The sequence below is a fragment of the Homalodisca vitripennis genome, chromosome 3 (assembly GCF_021130785.1).
Source record: "Homalodisca vitripennis isolate AUS2020 chromosome 3, UT_GWSS_2.1, whole genome shotgun sequence".
In the NCBI taxonomy this organism is placed as follows: domain Eukaryota; kingdom Metazoa; phylum Arthropoda; class Insecta; order Hemiptera; family Cicadellidae; genus Homalodisca; species Homalodisca vitripennis.
In genome coordinates, this window is record NC_060209.1 from 164509479 (window position 1) to 164528677 (window position 19199).

At 36.0% G+C, this 19199-nt stretch overlaps 1 protein-coding gene across 3 annotated transcripts in view; it reads left to right on the forward strand.

Moving 5' to 3' along the window:
• LOC124357744 (activating transcription factor 3) overlaps positions 1-19199 on the forward strand; it is an 82198-nt gene that overhangs the window by 14050 nt on the left and 48949 nt on the right. Inside the window, exon 1 of one of the 3 annotated variants that reach the window (XM_046809771.1) lies at positions 5880-5932. The exons of the other annotated variants lie outside the window; for them this stretch is intronic. The gene's annotated coding sequence lies outside the window, so the exon portion shown is untranslated. Of the gene's footprint in view, positions 1-5879; positions 5933-19199 lie in introns of those variants that run through there. 3 annotated transcript variants of the gene reach the window in all.

Here is a 19199-nt window from a genome sequence, read left to right on the forward strand (position 1 = left end):
AATACAAAATGTATTAGTAAAAATACAACGTAATTGTAACTTTAGTCATTATTTTGTAACATATATTAAATGGACGATACCTAAAACTATACTACTCGTATTATTATTATGTTTGCAGTGTTGTGAAAAGTATCTGTCATCCCTTGTAATATTCCCTTGTATATTTTAAAACTACGCTTATCATGTCCCGTAAAATGCCACTTTCTGAATTAGTTATGAACAGGTATACTATTTCGGACATTTACTATCGTTTAGTGGTACAAGAAGTCAGTAACACTACGTTTCGAGATCTGCAACCTGATCTTGTCTTCAAGTGGATAACTATTTAATACATGAATAGGTAAAACATATTATTATGAATACGAATAAAATTAGTAAATTAAGACACAAATTATAAAACTAAGTCTCTAACAGGTTCTTCTTCCCTCGGTCCATTATAAAATAAACTTTATATTTTATTCTCTTTAAGGGTCTATAATGTATTAAAAATAGAAGATTTAGATTAATCTTTTATTTTTTCAATAATTTTAAAATGTATTAGATGTGTATTTAAATTGTATTATTAAGAAATTAACTTAGCAACTATTTCTAACACATGAGTTACTTCAGTATCGTTATTTTGGGTTTTAGCGGCACTATTGTTGGCTACAACGTGTATTGAAATAATACAAGATCACTTTGATTACTTGTTATGTTTAAGATCGAGCAGGATCTGGTAGTTATAGTAACATTGCGGCAACTCGCGTTCGTTACTATGCAGATCGGCTCACTCTTGACAATAAATCGACCGGTAAGATTGTGCGAGCCCCCGCCCACGACCGAGTGTCGTGTACAGGTAACGACAGCCATAAACCGGCAGTTGTAAACCCGAGGATGTACAGAGAGAGACGGGGAGAGAGGACGCCGATGTACTACTTGGCAAGCGCTCTCTGTCGGGCAATAAAAGAACAATCTGCATTAAACGAATGGTTTCAAGGGTAGCGCCGGGAGTTGGGAGCCAAATGGCCGAGTCCCCTGACTGACCCCCCACAGAGCGTATGCGGCCCACAGTCGGTAGTTGGCGAGAATACTCAGTAGTCAGTAGTCAGTAGTCAGTACTACTGATACAATCGCTGATGTGTGAGGCCACATTTATAAACAACCCGACAATCGTGTCTTTGTCTGTCTATCCGTATGTGCGATAACTAGATACTTGAAACTCTATTGGTTTTAAGGTCAAAAGGTCAAAGGGCAGCAAAGTATAGTCCGTTTTTGTTAGAAATTAGGTAAGTCAGAACATGTAACCACCACTACAGGTCAGTCTCATAATAATTGTTAGTGTTCCTTTCAACTATGTTGATTTTAGGGTAAAAAAATGTCAAAGGGCTGTAAGGTTATAGTCCGTTTTTGTTAGAGTTAGGTTAGTCAGGACAAGCTACTACCACTACCAGTCAGCCTCATAACGGTTTGTGTTCCTTTCAACTATGTTGATTTTAGGGTAAAAAGTGTCAAAGGGCTGTAAGGTTATAGTCCGTTTTTATTAGAGTTAGGTTAGTCAGGTCAAGCTACTACCACTACCAGTCAGCCTCATAACGGTTTGTGTTCCTTTCAACTATGTTGGTTTTAGGGTAAAAAATGTCAAAGGGCTGTAAGGTTATAGTCCGTTTTTGTTAGAGTTAGGTTAGTCAGGACAAGCTACTACCACTACCAGTCAGCCTCATAACGGTTTGTGTTCCTTTCAACTATGTTGGTATTTTAGGGTAAAAAATGTCAAAGGGCTGTAAGGTTATAGTCCGTTTTTGTCAGAGTTAGATTAGTCAGGACAAGCTACTACCACTACCAGTCAGCCTCATAACGGTTTGTGTTCCTTTCAACTATGTTGATTTTAGGGTAAAAAATGTCAAAGGGCTGTAAGGTTATAGTCCGTTTTTGTTAGAGTTAGGTTAGTCAGAACAAGCTACTACCACTACCAGTCAGCCTCATAACGGTTTGTGTTCCTTTCAACTATGTTGATTTTAGGGTAAAAAATGTCAAAGGGCTGTAAGGTTATAGTCCGTTTTTGTTAGAGTTAGGTTAGTCAGGACAAGCTACTACCACTACCAGTCAGCCTCATAACGGTTTGTGTTCCTTTCATGGGCACAACCTGAAACTTTGCACAATTAATAAGCATAGGCTAAAAAGGAATTTTTCGGAAGCTATCGATCATCAATGTTTACTTATCCGGGAGAAAGTTCCGTATAGACTCGTTAAGTTCTGCTGGGTCCTTTGATACTCAGTAATAACGGTCTATATAGATTGTTTTAGTAACATTCATTCTAAGTAGGATTGCAACACAAAATTGCCACTTTCTCAACTACAGTACAGATACAATACATATTTACAACATTTTATCTTAATAAAGAACTTCAACCGTTTATAAATAATTGACTTAGAAAGTGGATAATGACTTTAATTAAAGTCACAGATAGCCTTAATCAATTCATTGTACAATTTGCGTTATAACTTAACTAACGTTTGACGTACTGAAATAAATCTGTAAGGATTATTATTGAATTGTATTGCCAAGTTGCTTTCCGCCGGTATAAAACCTGTTTCTCGTTAGAAGCAATTCCGTTATGAGGATGTTATAGATTCAGGCATTTAAATCTCGTTGATTTGATGCTGCAAGTGTATACTCGTTAGACATGCAGTTGAAAACATCATTAATATTATTGAGCACATTTAAATAAAAGCAGTTTATTGCTGGCTCTAGTTTTAGTTATAATGTTCCGAGTAAAATGTGAACCCATTCCTATATATCTCGTTCGAAAGTCTTTCGGTGGTTCTGGGTGGGGGGGGGGGCTGCGTCGGCGTCTTTTAGAACTGACCTGCTGATCAAGTCCAATGACCAAGAAAATTCGAAGATTTCATTTTTAAATCGATGTGCTTGACACATGTGTGAAGCACACGTGTTCCACTTTTGATAGACTGTACTTATATCATCCTTGGCTTTAAGGTAAGCACTGAGCATACCTTCACATATTAATTTAACTAAGTTTAAGTGATTTATTTTTGGAACAATACGACCTGTCAACCAGAAAAATTTACTATCTAGATTTCCTGCACTTATAAACCATCCCTACCACTATCAGTGAGATAACATAGCAATTGAATATTATGAAGTTTTCAAAATAAAAACACCGATTTTCTGAAAAGGTTACAACCTTTATTTTGCTACCACTCTTTCATAACATTCTATCCTGTAAGTGGTAAAAATGTTAGTACAGTGTTTTAAAGCAGTGTTTCAGAAAAAAGTACCTTTAATTGTAAAAACTGAGTTTTTCTAAAAAAAAAAAAGAATTAAAGAGTCACCAACTTAGCTAGAAGTACATTAGAACGTTTCGGAACCATAAGGTCTCATAAGTATGGTAGTACTATGAAACTTTTAAGTACGCTGTAGAAACAAATAAAAACAATAACTTTTTGAAATAATAACTCCCTTTAACCTAAAACTATAATTAACCTCTTTATTGTCTTGAAATAAATAGATTGCCAATAGGTTGTGATTATTTTCGAAAAGTACTTATTTCAGTATCGGAGTAAACCTATTGTTTACATATGCAAACTACATCTTTAAATTATACTTAGACTTGCACAAATTTGTACTGCTCAGTATGTTGAATACAAAGTTCAGTGCACCACGGTGTGTGAGTGAAACGCTTCTCCCTAGAACACAAAGATGGGAGATCTAGGCGGCCGAGGCAGGCAGCTAAGTAAGAGCAATGGGTCTCTGTGACCCGGGGTCAAGTTGGACATTACATTAGAAATGTGATTACCGCCACTGCCTGGGCCCGCTGGCAGCGTGAGCCAGCAGCACACGGTGTATACTAGTACTATTTTCTCCACCGAAGTTACTATTGGCCATTTGACTACTCATTCGACATACAGGTATTTTTGAACGCTGAGATATAAACACATATATGGCTAATTCTCCTGTTCGTGCCCATTAAAGGATATTGAGTAATATTTCGCTATTATCGTACTGAAATGTACTCATTAAAACTGTCATCATGACAACATAATTATATTGTTTCACTCGCTAAGGTGAGTATAGCTATCAAATTTTAATGAATTGTACAGGTGGATCTTTAAAATTGATATTAACTAAGTAGGGAAATGTAAGTGATTTTTATCTTTTTGTTGCGAGATCAGGATGGACTAGCTAGACATGTTAGGTACGTCGCTAGAGATTTCTAAAAGTGGCCACCTTACGAATCTCTGAAGATATCTCGTGTTACATTTAAGGATACTCGATTTGTTTTTGATTAAAATTCCGGTAGCCAACATACGGAGTTTATTAACTCCTACTACTCCTCGTAGATTGATAAAATTCTCCACGTTTTAGTAATAGTATTTTAAAGGACATGTAACAAACATTATCTTTAAAGTTGAAAAATGTGTTCCAACTACAAACTGATTGCACTATATAACTAGCTTCCACCCAAGCAGTTTTGTGATGAACATTGTTTATGCTGAATTTTCATATGTGAGCAATATTTTGGCGTTAAACACACAAACCTGAGTCCTCATAGACTCTTGAAGATGTGTAGTTCAATTGTTTTATATCCCAAGCACACTGATGTGCGTTGTTCTGAAATACAAACAAATTCGACTCAAATAAGGAAGCAAAAGAGTGGAGTGGATGTGAGATGTTAGCCGGAGACTCAATGGAGAGGCATTGTATCAACTTTCAATATGGAGGCTGGACAAACACTCCATTCATGAGGAGATGTTATTGTAGACATTCAAGTCATCAGCCTCTTCCACCCCAGGCGGCGCGGCGCGGCGCGGAGTCGGTCCTTGTTTATCTGTATTTTAATTATGTTTACATTCACTACACTTGTACTCCGTATTTGTGTTGCCTACAAGGACTCAAGAAATATCCGGGGGAAATATAAAATTGTTACGATGTGATTTGGTATTTAACTATGAACTTATAGTTTAACCGCTTCGCCGTTCAAGTGTTATAGTCATAATCATGTTGCTTGTAAATTAATTTTGCTTGATACATTGCCAATTTGAAAAGTTTTCCTTTATACCGCAATACATCATTTGTACAATGACCGCTATCATAGAAAAGATAAAATAGTGAATTCCCGCTGGAATACAATTTGAAGCGCGATCCGATGGCCACGCCTAGGAACTACCATTGACAACATATAGAGCATCACTATCGAATTATGTTGACTGGCCATTATTTATTAACCTTAGTAAGACATTTGGGTTTTGATTTTCTTTGACTGCTTTGCCAAACATTAGTTCATTTTAATTTACGGTTTCAGCTGACACAATTTGATAACCCTAGTTTTGTCCAAATTTTAATAATAAACTCTTATATGTTACTGCTTAATAGATTGCAATAGTTTAAAATAAATGCTACAAATAATATTCAAAACTTATTTAAGAATTATGGTGCGTTAATAGTCAAATGTCTAGTAGTTATCAATTCGGCACAAAATACTCATTGTGAACATTGTTGCGAAAACAACAACAATCAAGTTCTTAGCTCGAGATAACGCGGAACCAATAAACATTAGAGACTTTTGAACGCGGAGACAAATACACGAGCCAATTACTCGTATATCTCCAACAATCGCCTTTAAACTGCGGTTTAAACGGACCGACAATTGAAGAGGCATTATAATTTATTGACGGAACAAAAATACCTCCTTAAGGTTGATAAAAAGATAAACCTCCTTTAGATAAACGTAATTAAAATCGAGACGCGGCGTGGCGCGGCGTTTGGGAAAGAATGGCGGGGCCTGGGTGCCGAGATACTGTGATAAGGCCGTGATAACGTAAGCCGTATATGGGAGAGACGCCAGGCTCAGTCCTGCCTGCACCTTCGTCACCTGCGGTTGTCTTGTGGTAATGATTTCCTTTTTTGTCCTGAGCACGTCCATTGTTTCCATCGGTAGGTAACGTTTACCCTTGTTCACTGATTATTAGCGCTTTCTACATTGAGTGCTCACTCACAAGTGGGTGCAGTTATCGTTAATGTGATTGTTTTGTAATTTTAACAATGTGTAAACTGCCATTACATTGTTTTATTATTATTGTTGTATTATTTTTATATCGTAAACTTACCATAACAATTAAAAGTTTGTTTTGATTACTTTTTAATTTCTGCTTCTTTTTTAACTTTCGTATTTGTCTGATCCACGGTGAATATTATTATATGTTCTCGTATAATATTTTCTTTTGTTCATTTGTATTATTGTACTTATGTCACAAAAGGGATATAACTATGTCAGCCATATAATGGTAGCCCAATAACAATGGAAAACGCACATATTGAATTGTTTACTTTCCATATTAAATTTACTTAGACGAAAACCTGCACACACAGATACTCAAAATACATCTACACGTACTCTTCGTAATTACAAGTTAACTAAATTGTGAATGTACGATTAAGCTTTGGAACAATTCTAAGCCTTTTTGATTTGGATTTGAGTTGCTTTGTTTTGGAACATTTACATCCAAATTTTCTCAATGTTTTGGGCTACTGACAAATTTATAACCATAATACAGTAGCTTATCTAGGAATGGTTTGGTACATTTAGTTCGCATTCAAAAATATTACTTCTTGAGATCGTCATCCATAAAAAACCCAGTGTTACATCATCTCAAACAGTTTGAGACTTGCTAACGCTCACAACTCGGCAAGCCCAGCTGTGGCACACATGAGGCAGGATGTTTGGAAAGTTCTGCAGTAATGGACGTGAGGCTGTAGTACAGACCGGACTGCCATCCTCGCTCACGCTGACATTGATATCGAATATCAGGTGACAGCTGGCAGCTACGTGATTGGTCGCAAGCTGGCCAATCAGGGGAGTCAATACACTATCCTGCGTCAGTAATGTATTGGTGCTGGCGCCGCGGCCCCTGTCCGCTACATTCCGCTGATTTGCTCACACATTCCGGCCGCATTCCGAGCCGCCCCAACGCCACATCTTCACATCACATAATCTAAAAACTCTTTGCTTAAATTGGCATGGTAAGTGTTAAATCTACTTATAAAAGTGTTTCTTACAGTACACCAAAACGTGTAGTGAAATATATATTTTTCAACATTGGTTTAACAAATTGATTATTCCACACTGGAAGTCTACTCGTTGTAGTGCAGCGAGGTAAAATATGCATTATTCATAAGAGTTTAAATCAGGGTTTTACTGGTATAAAATGGTTTAGTTATGATAAAAGCCATTTAGTACTAGATAAATTGACCACTGATAATTGATGAATTGTAATCGGATTTCAAACTGGTCAAATTGATTTATAACTCTGTTTAATTGGTAAAATACTGTATATGACTGAATATTCTTATTTAATCCAAAATATTTTACTACTGTGGTTAATCATTTTGACAACTATTCAAAGAAAACAATTATTTTTTAAAGATTGTATTTTTACTGTTTTGATTGGTAGATATTTGTAATACTACAATTTTTAATCTTTAAACACCACTTAAATATTCTTATAAATATCATGCAATAAAATGATCCTCTGACATTTGTAGATCTACATCTTTAATATTTTTATACTTTTATAGCACAGTTTTAAAATATTATAATCTATGCACTTTTTTATAAAATGCAAGAAGTTGAGTAATAAGCTATAATGGTGTTAGTACATAAGAACCTTGCAGGAAAAGCGGAACTATCCTGGTGGCTGTTAAAATAGACGTTCCAAGCTCTTTGCTCGTATATTCCGCAGTCTTAAACTTTGCAGGCGCTCCAAGTCACGTACGCCTCTATTAGACATAATTAAGCATGTTTCATGTGCAAGCACGGACTTCTCCAACTGTTAAACCGTTTTGTTTCCATTTTAGCCAAACCCTTCCATTAGTTCTTATTAACGGGTTCATGCATGTTTACTCTCCCTTTAAAGTTCAGTATTCTTGAAAGTCGCGTTCAATGATAAGACCGTAGCCAGGCACATGAAATACTCAAGTAAATCCAATTATTGTTAAAGAACTGTTGGTATCACTTTTCCTACGGAAATATTAGAAACCGACGGATGTGACATTCAGGAAATGGAATAAAAAATTAACTGTACACATATCAAAAGTCTGATAACCATGATCCACGAGTAGCCCCTTTAAACGCCTGTATTTAATTAAGAGTTACGGTTCTAAGAAAATATTATAAGTTGTTGGTTACCGCATTTTTCGGAAGAACTATGGTCCTAAGACATGTCCCTGTGGAGTTTTGAACGACAGTAAAATTTGTTGATAGATTATCGGAAACAACTTTGGCTGTAAAGGTACGAATACATAGGCAGGACGTGATATATCAAATCAGTGAACTTGTTCAGATCTGTTTGATAGCGTCGTGTCGCATCGAGACGCGTCCCGTCGCATCGTGTCGCGTCGCTGTCAGTGCATTTGTACCCTGTGATGGCCCTGAACAACAGAGGAGTTCGTTGATTGCCAAGTTTATCGAGAACAACTCTTTTTCTAAGACAGGTCCCTGTGATGGCCCTGAACAACAGAGGAGTTCGTTGATTACCAAGTTTATCGTGAAGAATTCTTTTTCTAAGCTACGTCTCTGTAATGACCCTGAACAATATAGAAATATGTTGATTATTACGAGTGTATCTATCCGGAACAAGTCTGTTTCTAAGACATGCCTCTATGATAACCCTGGACAATAGAAAAATCCAATGATTGCCACATTTCTCGGAAAAACTATGGTGCTATGTTCTCTATGATGACCTTGAACAACAGATAAGTTCAACGATTGCTACATTCTTCCGGGACAACTCTGATCCTAATGCATGTAATGATCCTGAACAACGAGAAATTAGTTGATTGCCACATTTATCTGGAACAGCTCTGGTCCTAAGTCAGGTCCATGTGGTGTTCCAGTCTAACATTACAATAAATCTTATTTTACGTCACTCGTAAATGAGTTTCACTGTTAGGTCCAAACTTAATGTTAATGTCGTAGTAAAATTTTTACGCCCCGAAACTCTCTTTCATCTTTGAGAGTTCATCGTTTTGATTTGCCCGTTAGTGATTGCCTCATCTCTTCACATGGGCCAACGACAAGTTTACGAGTTGGCAATAAAACAAGCTACTTGTGATGCGTTTACAACTCGGTAATATCCTTGGTTTTTAATATCCGTAGTAGTATTATTTTATTACCTACTAAACACGGTTTTACGACATTAACAAATTAAATTTTACTCAACTGTATTATTTGTAATTTTTACTAATTTAACATGTTTGATGCTATAAAATATTGCATTGTATTTAATTTAACATCTTCTGACATATTAATTACACTACTGGCGATAAATAACAGATTAAAATTAATTCTAAATGTTGCGCTAAATCATATTCAGATATCTTAGCAACTGTAGTCCTACATCATCTTGACAATTCGTACTATTCTTGACCACAGTTACAATGTTTCGTGATGTATTTACGTTTTCTACCATGTTTACTTATTTTTTCGTGCAGTGTTTGATTTATTTAAAAGTTACGTAATATCTACTTTTGCATGCGTTAATTTTATGACAGTAACTCACATTTGCCTGTAGAGTATTGCTAACGTGATGACTAAAGACAGTTAACACTCCATTTTGAGATACCAGTAGGATAATGTGGATTAAACTTTTGTCATTCACTATTTTAATCACGGACACATTTTACTCGTGTTTTACTCACATTGTTTAACGTAAGAAACGTTGGCTTTTAAAGTGTGTGTTTATGGTTTAAATGTTCGGTACAAATTATTAGTTTATTTTTGTTATTACTTATTTTCAGTAAATCTATTACATTCGAGTATTTTTATTTGTACTTACATCTCGTATAAGCTATATTACAAAATTTTAATCGATTTTAAGTATTATTAGGTTGCGTATTACTAACAATAAAATTATAACATGTTATATATGTTACAAAATAATATTGATATTATTGAACTTGATAACCCCAAAGTTAAAGTTCTCAGTTTTCTTAGCGAAAGCATTTATTAGTTATATTTCGTTATTATTACTTAATTCCAGTAAATAATAATAATAATGGGATATACTATAACATACAATGAATAATGTAATACTATGGAGTAAAAATTGGACGCAATGTCCTTGGACGATTTTACGTCATTAAAAAATTGCATTTAGTGTCTGGTGTATAGCATTGTGATTTTATTTGTAGTTATCCTCGGTTTTACACGAAATTTTGTAGGCTTTGCACATGTATGAGCCCTTCTAGCCGAGTAAATTATATTTCCGAGGGCAATGTTGAGTTTTCCTAGTTGCCATGCTCTAGGAAATCTGCCAAAATGTGTATATTTATGGCCAATGTAATTTACTCCGATCCTAGCCTTTATTGTAAAAACAGCATTTAGTAAAAGTTGGATAGTAACATTTTCTCATCTGGTTTGTATATTTAGTAAATATTTTAGTTTTCCTAACTAGATTTTTTCTTGCACTGTGTTCAACAGTAGTTGCAGAAAAGGTTGAAATAAGAATTATTTTTACTATCAAGCTACAATGCTTTAAATGCCATAAATGTAAGTAATTGAAAATAGTAGTTAAATTAATCAAGCAATGGTTGTGTTGTCATAAAAAATATTTACACAAATAGTTGATTCCATTAAACAGGTACTATCAGTTACTAATATTTGTTTGCTCTAATATAACTTTAGAATTCAGTCGACCGTAGATAGTAGGGATTTTCGAAATAATAATAGGCCTATATCCAAAAAGGAATGCTAAGAATGCCCATGTACAATTTCAGAATAATTTGTTCAATAGTTTATGCTTGGTTCCATCAAAGTCACTTTCGCATTGATAATATTCTAAAGATTACGATGTTGTAGCATTTAGTTATAATTATATCTTATAAAACTTTTAATATTTACTGACTTTTATGTTATGCGCGACGTAATTTTCAAAGTATGTTGCATTATCAGTGATCAATAACATAAAATAATAATAAATTACCAATGGCTCAATATAATTCACAATTATTTGATTGGTAAAACAATTCTCTGAAATGTCGAAATGGTCATCTATTGCCAATAGTGATTCGAGAGCCAAAGAGTCAGCCTGCCAACACCTCTATAGTTTGAGACACTACGAAAACAGACGCTAATGTCCTTTTGAATTCTCAGACTGCCTATTATAATAAAAATAATGTTGTACAAGTAAAAGTGTCAACTCACTACATATGTGGATAAGACTAAAAGATGAGATGATTTTTTTTTTACAAAACACCTTAATTGTATAATGGTATTGTTCGGTTATTCGTTACATTTCTTGCGATCATTGCGAAGACCTGTAACTAAGTTACCATTAAACATTATCAATAAAATTAATAAACGTGTTTATATTTTATATGGTTTTCTGGAAATAAATTTCCAAGGATAGCGTGAGAAAGGCACTATAATGATGGGGTATAGTAGTAAACAGCACACCATGCGCAGTGTTTTGGTACTTTGTGGCTACCATACCGAATGTTACATGTGTTTGAACGTCCCATCATGTGGACGAAGCACCTCATCTGCACCTTGATGGGGAGAAGGGCAATAAATACCCCATGTTTACAGGTGAGCAACAAGTCACATGCTACAGCGACCGCGCGGCCATGTCGGCACCGGGTACAAAGAATTCGCACTGATTTGTTATTCAAATTCGCAACGGTTCGGCCAACAACACTGCACAATTACCTGACTGGGCCATCAATCAGCGAAACTGACGCACACGCACACGCACGCGCGCATACCACGGCCTTTAGGGGCCCGATAGCGATCCAGATACGATTGCGATCCGGCCACCTGTCGACAAATTAGACATCGGCGGCGAAAGTTTGCCCGGTTTTGATGCAAAGTCCTGATCGCTAAATAATTACCTGTGATCGATAAAATAGAAAGTGGAACGTTTTTCCTGGTAAGGTCTGCTCCCGAGGGGAAGGCGGGACTGTGGAACATTGGCTACGGAACTTTTGACCTAATGTTTATAATCATCACCACGCACGCCTCGGACGCTTGTCATTTATTAGTGTGGAATGATGATAACCCCCCCCCCCCCCAAATAACCATTTCCAGTTCCCCGGAACACCAGCTTCCTCACTGCGAATTAAGCCAATTTAGATAATGTCTATTTACTTTATTAATGATATAAAATTTTACAACCGGACGCATTCCAGTGAGAAATTACTTGGAATTTCGCCCAATGGCGGGTCAAATCTTGGGCCACCTATTTCCAGTATATAAACGGGAAACATGAGTTGGCAACAATATCAAACCTGAATAATATTCATTATCCCCGCTATACTAAACGGGTCGTTATCGTAATCTATTTAAGTTTTTTTAAACATTTTTTCAGTGCAACTATTAGTGACCATATATGCCTCTATAGCTAAAATTATTACGAGTATATAACGTGATGTTTTCATTGTTGTTTAGTTCTTAAATCGATATTGATTAAAGCTTTTCATTAAACATATCCGCATGGTTTTGCCTTTACATCTCCTTACGTAAAATTATATACATAAAAGTATTTAATTGAGATATTTATTTATGAAACTTTTCAATAAATATTCATATAATAAATATAAATTTCCATGTGTGATTACTTCATATCTATTTTCTATATATATATATATATATATATATATATATATATATATATATATATATATACATATATATAACTATTTTTTCATCGTTCAGTGACAGAAGAAATAATCATACATTTTGAAATTTGCAATGTGATCTCTTTCTTCGTTATTAGGTTACTTGTTGGTTGGTCATTGAGTATATATCACTTATTATGACCTATATTCTTAGTTTAATGTTAATGTAATAATTAGTGTTTGTTTGATATGTTCATGCGTTAGAGATAATGAGCATGGTGTTTGCACACGATTGTTGTGTTCCTGATTTATCGTGTCACAACGCTTTGAGGTACAATATGACGTTTTTAACCTAGATTGTAAAAGGTTAGGGATATTTTAGATTAGTTATCCACTTGAGGAAAATATCATATAGCATATTTAGATTCGTTCTGTTACTAATTACTTGTACCACTGAACTATGATAAATGTCTGAAGAATTATTTTACGTCAAAAACGAACTTAAGCAAAAGAAATACCTAGGTATCTGATAATATTATTATCTTGGAAGGGATCTGTTAAATATATCTTCTTCCTGTATGTATTATTTAGTTATTAACGTTTGATTGTTCCTATTCAAAATAAAGTAACCCTGCGTTTGAGAAAATAGCACTAAATATGATGGATCAACAATTTATAAGATCATTATTTGTTTAATTGCTTTGAAATAGATATTAATGCTAAAATAAACCTGTATATTAGGTTGGTACGAGCCTAATTACTAAATTTACTTCTTGCTATTGAGTCTTGCTGTATAATGTAACATATGGAATAATAAAAGTATCCGAGTTTGAGTTCATCCAGGAAGATATCTCAATATTTTAGTCAAACTAGTAGTAGACATATTTAGCGAGTATGACCTATTTAGAGAAGCGGTTCTCAAAGAAATAAATCTGTTTGGATACAAGCTTTTATTCGGGTTTTTAATAAAACAGTAATTACAAACATATAATTGAAGTGATTTTTTTTTTAAGAAGGAGGTCGTGTCGTTGGATAACTCATAAATGTCCAAGAACGCATTTACTGGCTGTGTGCGTGAATCTAATATGCATTCGTACAATCAGTGTTTCGGTAAAGTATAATAATACTTGGCGAGTTAAATTTGCGTACTAAGACCGGATTTTTATCGGTCACTCATAGTTTCTCGCCCGTGACAGCCGCCACCCAGGAGTTGATGGACGTGACTGTGCTGAGGCGAGGTCGAGCGGTGCAGTTTCAGGAACCACATTCTTGTGCGTGTGTGCGCGGTCTGTGCGCCATGTGCGTGTGCGTGTGCGAGTTTCTGTGATTACTCTACACCAGGTTGTGCCAGAAACACTGTACAACCTCCATCCAGTATTTAGTACGTTGACTTTGTGCGGTGGGATACCTACCAAGGCTTTCATGAGAGTCGTATTTCATGACATTGTAATATAATTTTATTCAGAAGTATGAGGAGGCAGGGAATAGTTAAGGTGAATAGGTCTAGTCTACCAATCAAGGGACCATTGATGATTACTCAGGATATTTTACTCCAGCAGGGATCGCCACGTGTTAAAGCTGGAACTACGCTATAATTCCTGGCTTCCCCTGGATTAACTCTCCGGACCCTGCGTTCCTGAGCTCTTCATCTCGCTCCTAGTCTGTTTATAAACATGTCCCGGCTATTTACAGTCCGGCTGCAGATGGCATCTCAGGGCAGCGCGGCCACGCCGACGTTATCTTTTGGTTTGCAAAGTTGGCAATACATCTGTCAGCTGTTACCATTATTATTCCAGAGGTCTGTGAGCCGCGCCGCACTACGTAGTCCAGCCAGCGAGGAAAGCCGCCGGAAATATAAACCACGTCTTGAGTATTGTAAAACTCGCAGCCAAAACAATGGAATAGTCAATATCTTGGCCGGCCGCCCATATTTTGACCCGCCCTTGAGTAAATCTTGGCGCTAGGAAATATAGCCTTTTCAAGCGCCACGCACACCGACGCTGGTCTGTTTTTAACTACGGCATGAATTGCCTAACTGACGTTTTTGTGGCGTTTAAAGTCAGAAACTGAATTCGTGGTAATAAATTTCTCCCTTCTCTTTTTTTGCCTCCTCTCCCTTATTTCGTTCCGCTATTGCCCAATAACTGTTAAAATTAGAACAGATCTCGATATCGGGATAATTCATTATGTGATCAGTCTACGAAGAAGGCCGTCCTTTAGTCTTTTAGTCATCTTATTTATAGTTAATGATTTGTATTAGTAGACTTTTCAACTAACCACTATAAACTTGTGAATTTGAAACAGTTTTGGTGTTGATTTACGTTTGTACCTATTGAATTAAATTGCCTACCTATTACTGTAATAAACTTGTACTAATTTAAACATTAGTTGGTGTTGTCTATCTATACTAATGAACGTTTATTGTTACAGGTGAGAACATAATACAGCTCTAAATCTATATTCGTAAGTAAACAAATCTTAAATAAAAACATGTGGTTTTAATCTGGCATTTCCTTTATAAGTAATTTATTATGCAATGTCAATAAGTTTCTCTTATTAGTTTAATCTATAGGAAAAATAAGTTACAACAACTTTTTAGAAATTATTTGTTAGTCAAATCCATTTTCGTTTTTTACTTCTATATGTGTTTTAGCAACTATTAAAGGCACATTATTCGTTGTTTAAAATTATTTTCTTAATTCGTAAGATCTCGTTGAACTCGTGGAAAGTTCTTGTTTTAGGAACTTTTTTTCTTTACTCCTGCATTTATATGAGAACGGGTTAACGGTGAATATCACAATAGACCTTTTTCAGTAGTTTTTTTTTTTAATGATGTTGTATTTGTAATTTTTGCACAAATCTGAATCCAATATTATTAAAACTGACACTAGGATTGTCGAATGTCCAGACGGAACGTAACAAGACCTAGTGCACAAATGGGCGTATAGGCTGCCCTTTTACTTTGTGACCTTACTATCAATAAAGTATTGAACCAAGATGGCCAAGTCTCTAGGACCTTTCTATGAAGAGCTCTCGCACAGATGGACGGACAACAGTACGATTTCAAGGTGGGTCCTAATTGACGTACAGTCGGTAAGATTGCTGAACTTGGTTCACGACAGTCGATTGTAGGATACAAATTTGACACTATGAAAACAAAGGTCCAGCGACACGTGCGTGGAATGTGCGGAGTTCCAGTAAGCTTCACGTCATGTTCGTGCCAGAGCTCTTGATATGCAGAAGAGACCGTCTCAAGTGCCCGCATCCATCGTTCATCACCCGCTCAGATGAAGTACCGCGGTGTGTGGACGCGCTGGCTAACTGCGATATATGGCCATGTCGTTTACAACAGTCTGTTGTGTCCCTGATTCATCTACGGTACATCCATCATCATAGGGGAATGTTCCAGTGTTCTATAGCATCCGCGTTGCAGATAGCGCATTCTACATAGCACAGTGATGAGAGTTCTACCTACTTGTTGATATTGGTACAGACAACGCATATATCATTTCTGGATACTTTGACTGGAACCTTAATGATAAATTCTTGGATATTGCTGCTTAGATGTCGGACTTAAAATATTGTTTGAGATTATAATGTTTTGAATCGGTCTTACTGTATAACCTAACGCTTATGTTACTTGAAGAACATCCAACCTTGTACTAAGAACAATGGTTAAGACTTTCTAGGGGGGAGTGATTAAGTGGAATTAGAATCATGGATTGGAATCGTGGAATTTTAATAATTAAATTGGAACATGGAATTAAATCATGGAATTGGAATCATGTAATGGGAATCATGAAGTTTTGGAATGAAAGCATTGAACAGTGGTTTCAGCTGTCCCCCATTACGTCCAATCATGGTCCGAGGTCTACATTAATGAATAATCCCTTATAATTGTCATATTTATTTATTTCAGTAAATTTCTCTTACTTTAATTTTATTGTTGGATATAAATTTATTTCGCTCCTTGGACCATGGTTATAAGACGTAACGGGCCATGATTTTTTGTTTATGAGAAGAATGTAAAAGACTCACTCAAATTCTTATAAAACCCGAGTATAATTTATCTACAGTGATAAGAATTGGTAACTCAGTGTACGTAATTGTTGTACCATAACAGTTTTTGAAGTTATTTTAAGTGTTGATTAATCTGTTAAACATATGTTCATGGAAACCTGAATGTTAGCGAGGCATACATTACACTACTAACATACATTAATCGACTTATCGATTATGAGAAAACTTGAGATAAATATTTAGTGTTTCTATTGTAAGTGAAGAATGTCTGGCTCGTAAATTGAGGAATATGTTGGATGTGATTATGTATCAAATTGTGTATTTAGACAAATCTTGTAGACAGAGTGGATCAAAAGCTTCATTTGGATTAGATTACATTGACAACGACCATGTTGTAGCGATATATTTATATTTTTCGCAACAGTTTTATAGCGGTTAGATCTCAGCATGTCATCAGAAATATTTCTCGCCTTACTTGTTCCAACAAACCTGTTACTTCTGCAACGGCGGTATATATTTCATATCTCATGCTGCAAGGTTTCTACGATGAAGTGGAAAGTTCACTCGCCGGCCGGAGGAACAATCTCCATGGATGTCAAGTCAGGGAAGCTAAGTAATCATTCAGTCGGCTCTGCACGACCCAACTGGCATGCAGAATTGATCATTTAGGAAATCCCGAACATCCGCAAGGAAATAAAGAGTTGAGCCGTCTTCCTTGTTGGAGAAATGCACTTTATTCATCAAACAGTTTTCCCTCATATTCAGACTCACAAATTGAGGGATCGTACTTTATTACAACTCTATGGAAACACAAATGGAAATATTGAAATTACTTTGTTGTATTAATTTAAAAAACAACGTAGATAACATGCATTTATGAAGCGGTATCAAGTCCCTTTTAGAATCGATATTCATATGATAAAACAGAAATCATTGCAGTTTCTTAAGAAGCTGTGATTTAAAAGAGAGATATAACATTTATATGCACTATAGATTTCCCCATGACAGACTATATATTATGAACAGATAAACGTATTTATAACAGTTCATTAGCAATGAAACAATGAAATATAAGTTTCTCAAGCGAATCATGTGGTTTTGAGACAGTTTTCCATTTATAAGAAGTTTTAAACTTAATTCCCGTGCAAGTAAAGCTTCAAATGCGCAGTCCCCATCTTTCCTGTGTTCTTTTTCAATAATAATTTTCTTCTGCCATAAAAAGAGGCGATGTCGAGTTCTTGTATTTCTTTGAAATTTACTCAGGAATCCTTATATGTGCGGTATCATACTTTTTTATATTTCAGGTCTAATTTTCGATACTAGTTTATTTATTTATTAAGTACAGAATGGTATGTACTTAAACCTTAACTCACAGGCCTGCCATTCGTCTTGTAGAGTTGTATGGTAGTAACAATCTCCATGTCTTGACATGACACGATATGACATTGAATGTCAAATACCCAGAGGCACGATTTATACGGTACATTTATCAGAAGCACTTGTTATTCACTCGTGCCTGTCATACCCGGCAACTATCGAGTACATCTATCGTCTTCACAATTCATGCTGCCTATGCAGCATGCAGCATGACACACTTATGTCTGGTGGACTGGGGTGTCTTTCTATCGCTCTGCTTATTTATGCTCTAAATTAAGGCAGTTTTAGTAACTTTGAAAAGTTTTACATTTGGGTGGCAACCAAGACATATAGACTAATTTGAATATGCTAGAATTCCTATAAATTATCATTTTCCTTTTTGTGGCAAATCTAGTCGGCTAAACCCTATGTAATTAGTTGAAATACAGATAACAATTTTAGTCGCCCGCGGTTTTACTTAAGTAATCGGGGAGGGGTATCCTCAATACCTTTCACTTGACGTGTACGTGATAAGTCAATCGACTAAACTTTACTGTTAGTCCCGCTCTCCACCATTTCGTTTGTGACTTAAACTGTTGCCATTTTGATAAAGGGCTCGACATTTTCTTCTTTAGTACCATTGATTTTGTGCCATCAAAGCAAGATTCAATTCGTAGTCGTGTTCGAATGGAAATTATTTTTCTGTATTTTCCGCGTAAACTATAAATAAAATCTTGGAGCTGCCTCCCAGCATCCCATTCTGTAGAGGGATATGCCACAAATATTACTTCCAAAAGAGGTCTGGTAGGGGAGAGATGGAATCTTTTGAAACACCTGGTGTGTTTCGCCACTCAAAGGTTATCTGCCAAGGTTGCAAGGTAGTAAACACGTATCGGAATTACAATTTATTTAATCAACGCTAGACCAAGATAAGGGGACCCGACGCTTGACCTTTCGACGTACCGCGCTCCCACAGTCGGATTGACACAAACCAAAACTTCTTTAATGGGATTTCGACAGGAAGGTCAGCGGCGCAAGTCCTGCCTAGTTTACAGCCGTGTTTGGCCGACTGCCCGTCAGAGAGGGCTAACCACGACCTTGCCGTACCCATTTCATTATGCAAACAGTTTCATTATGAGACTTTTACGCCGCTCGGAATTAACGCCAAGATGGGAACAATGGCGTGTTTTGTCATAAACTGCGTAGGCAGTCC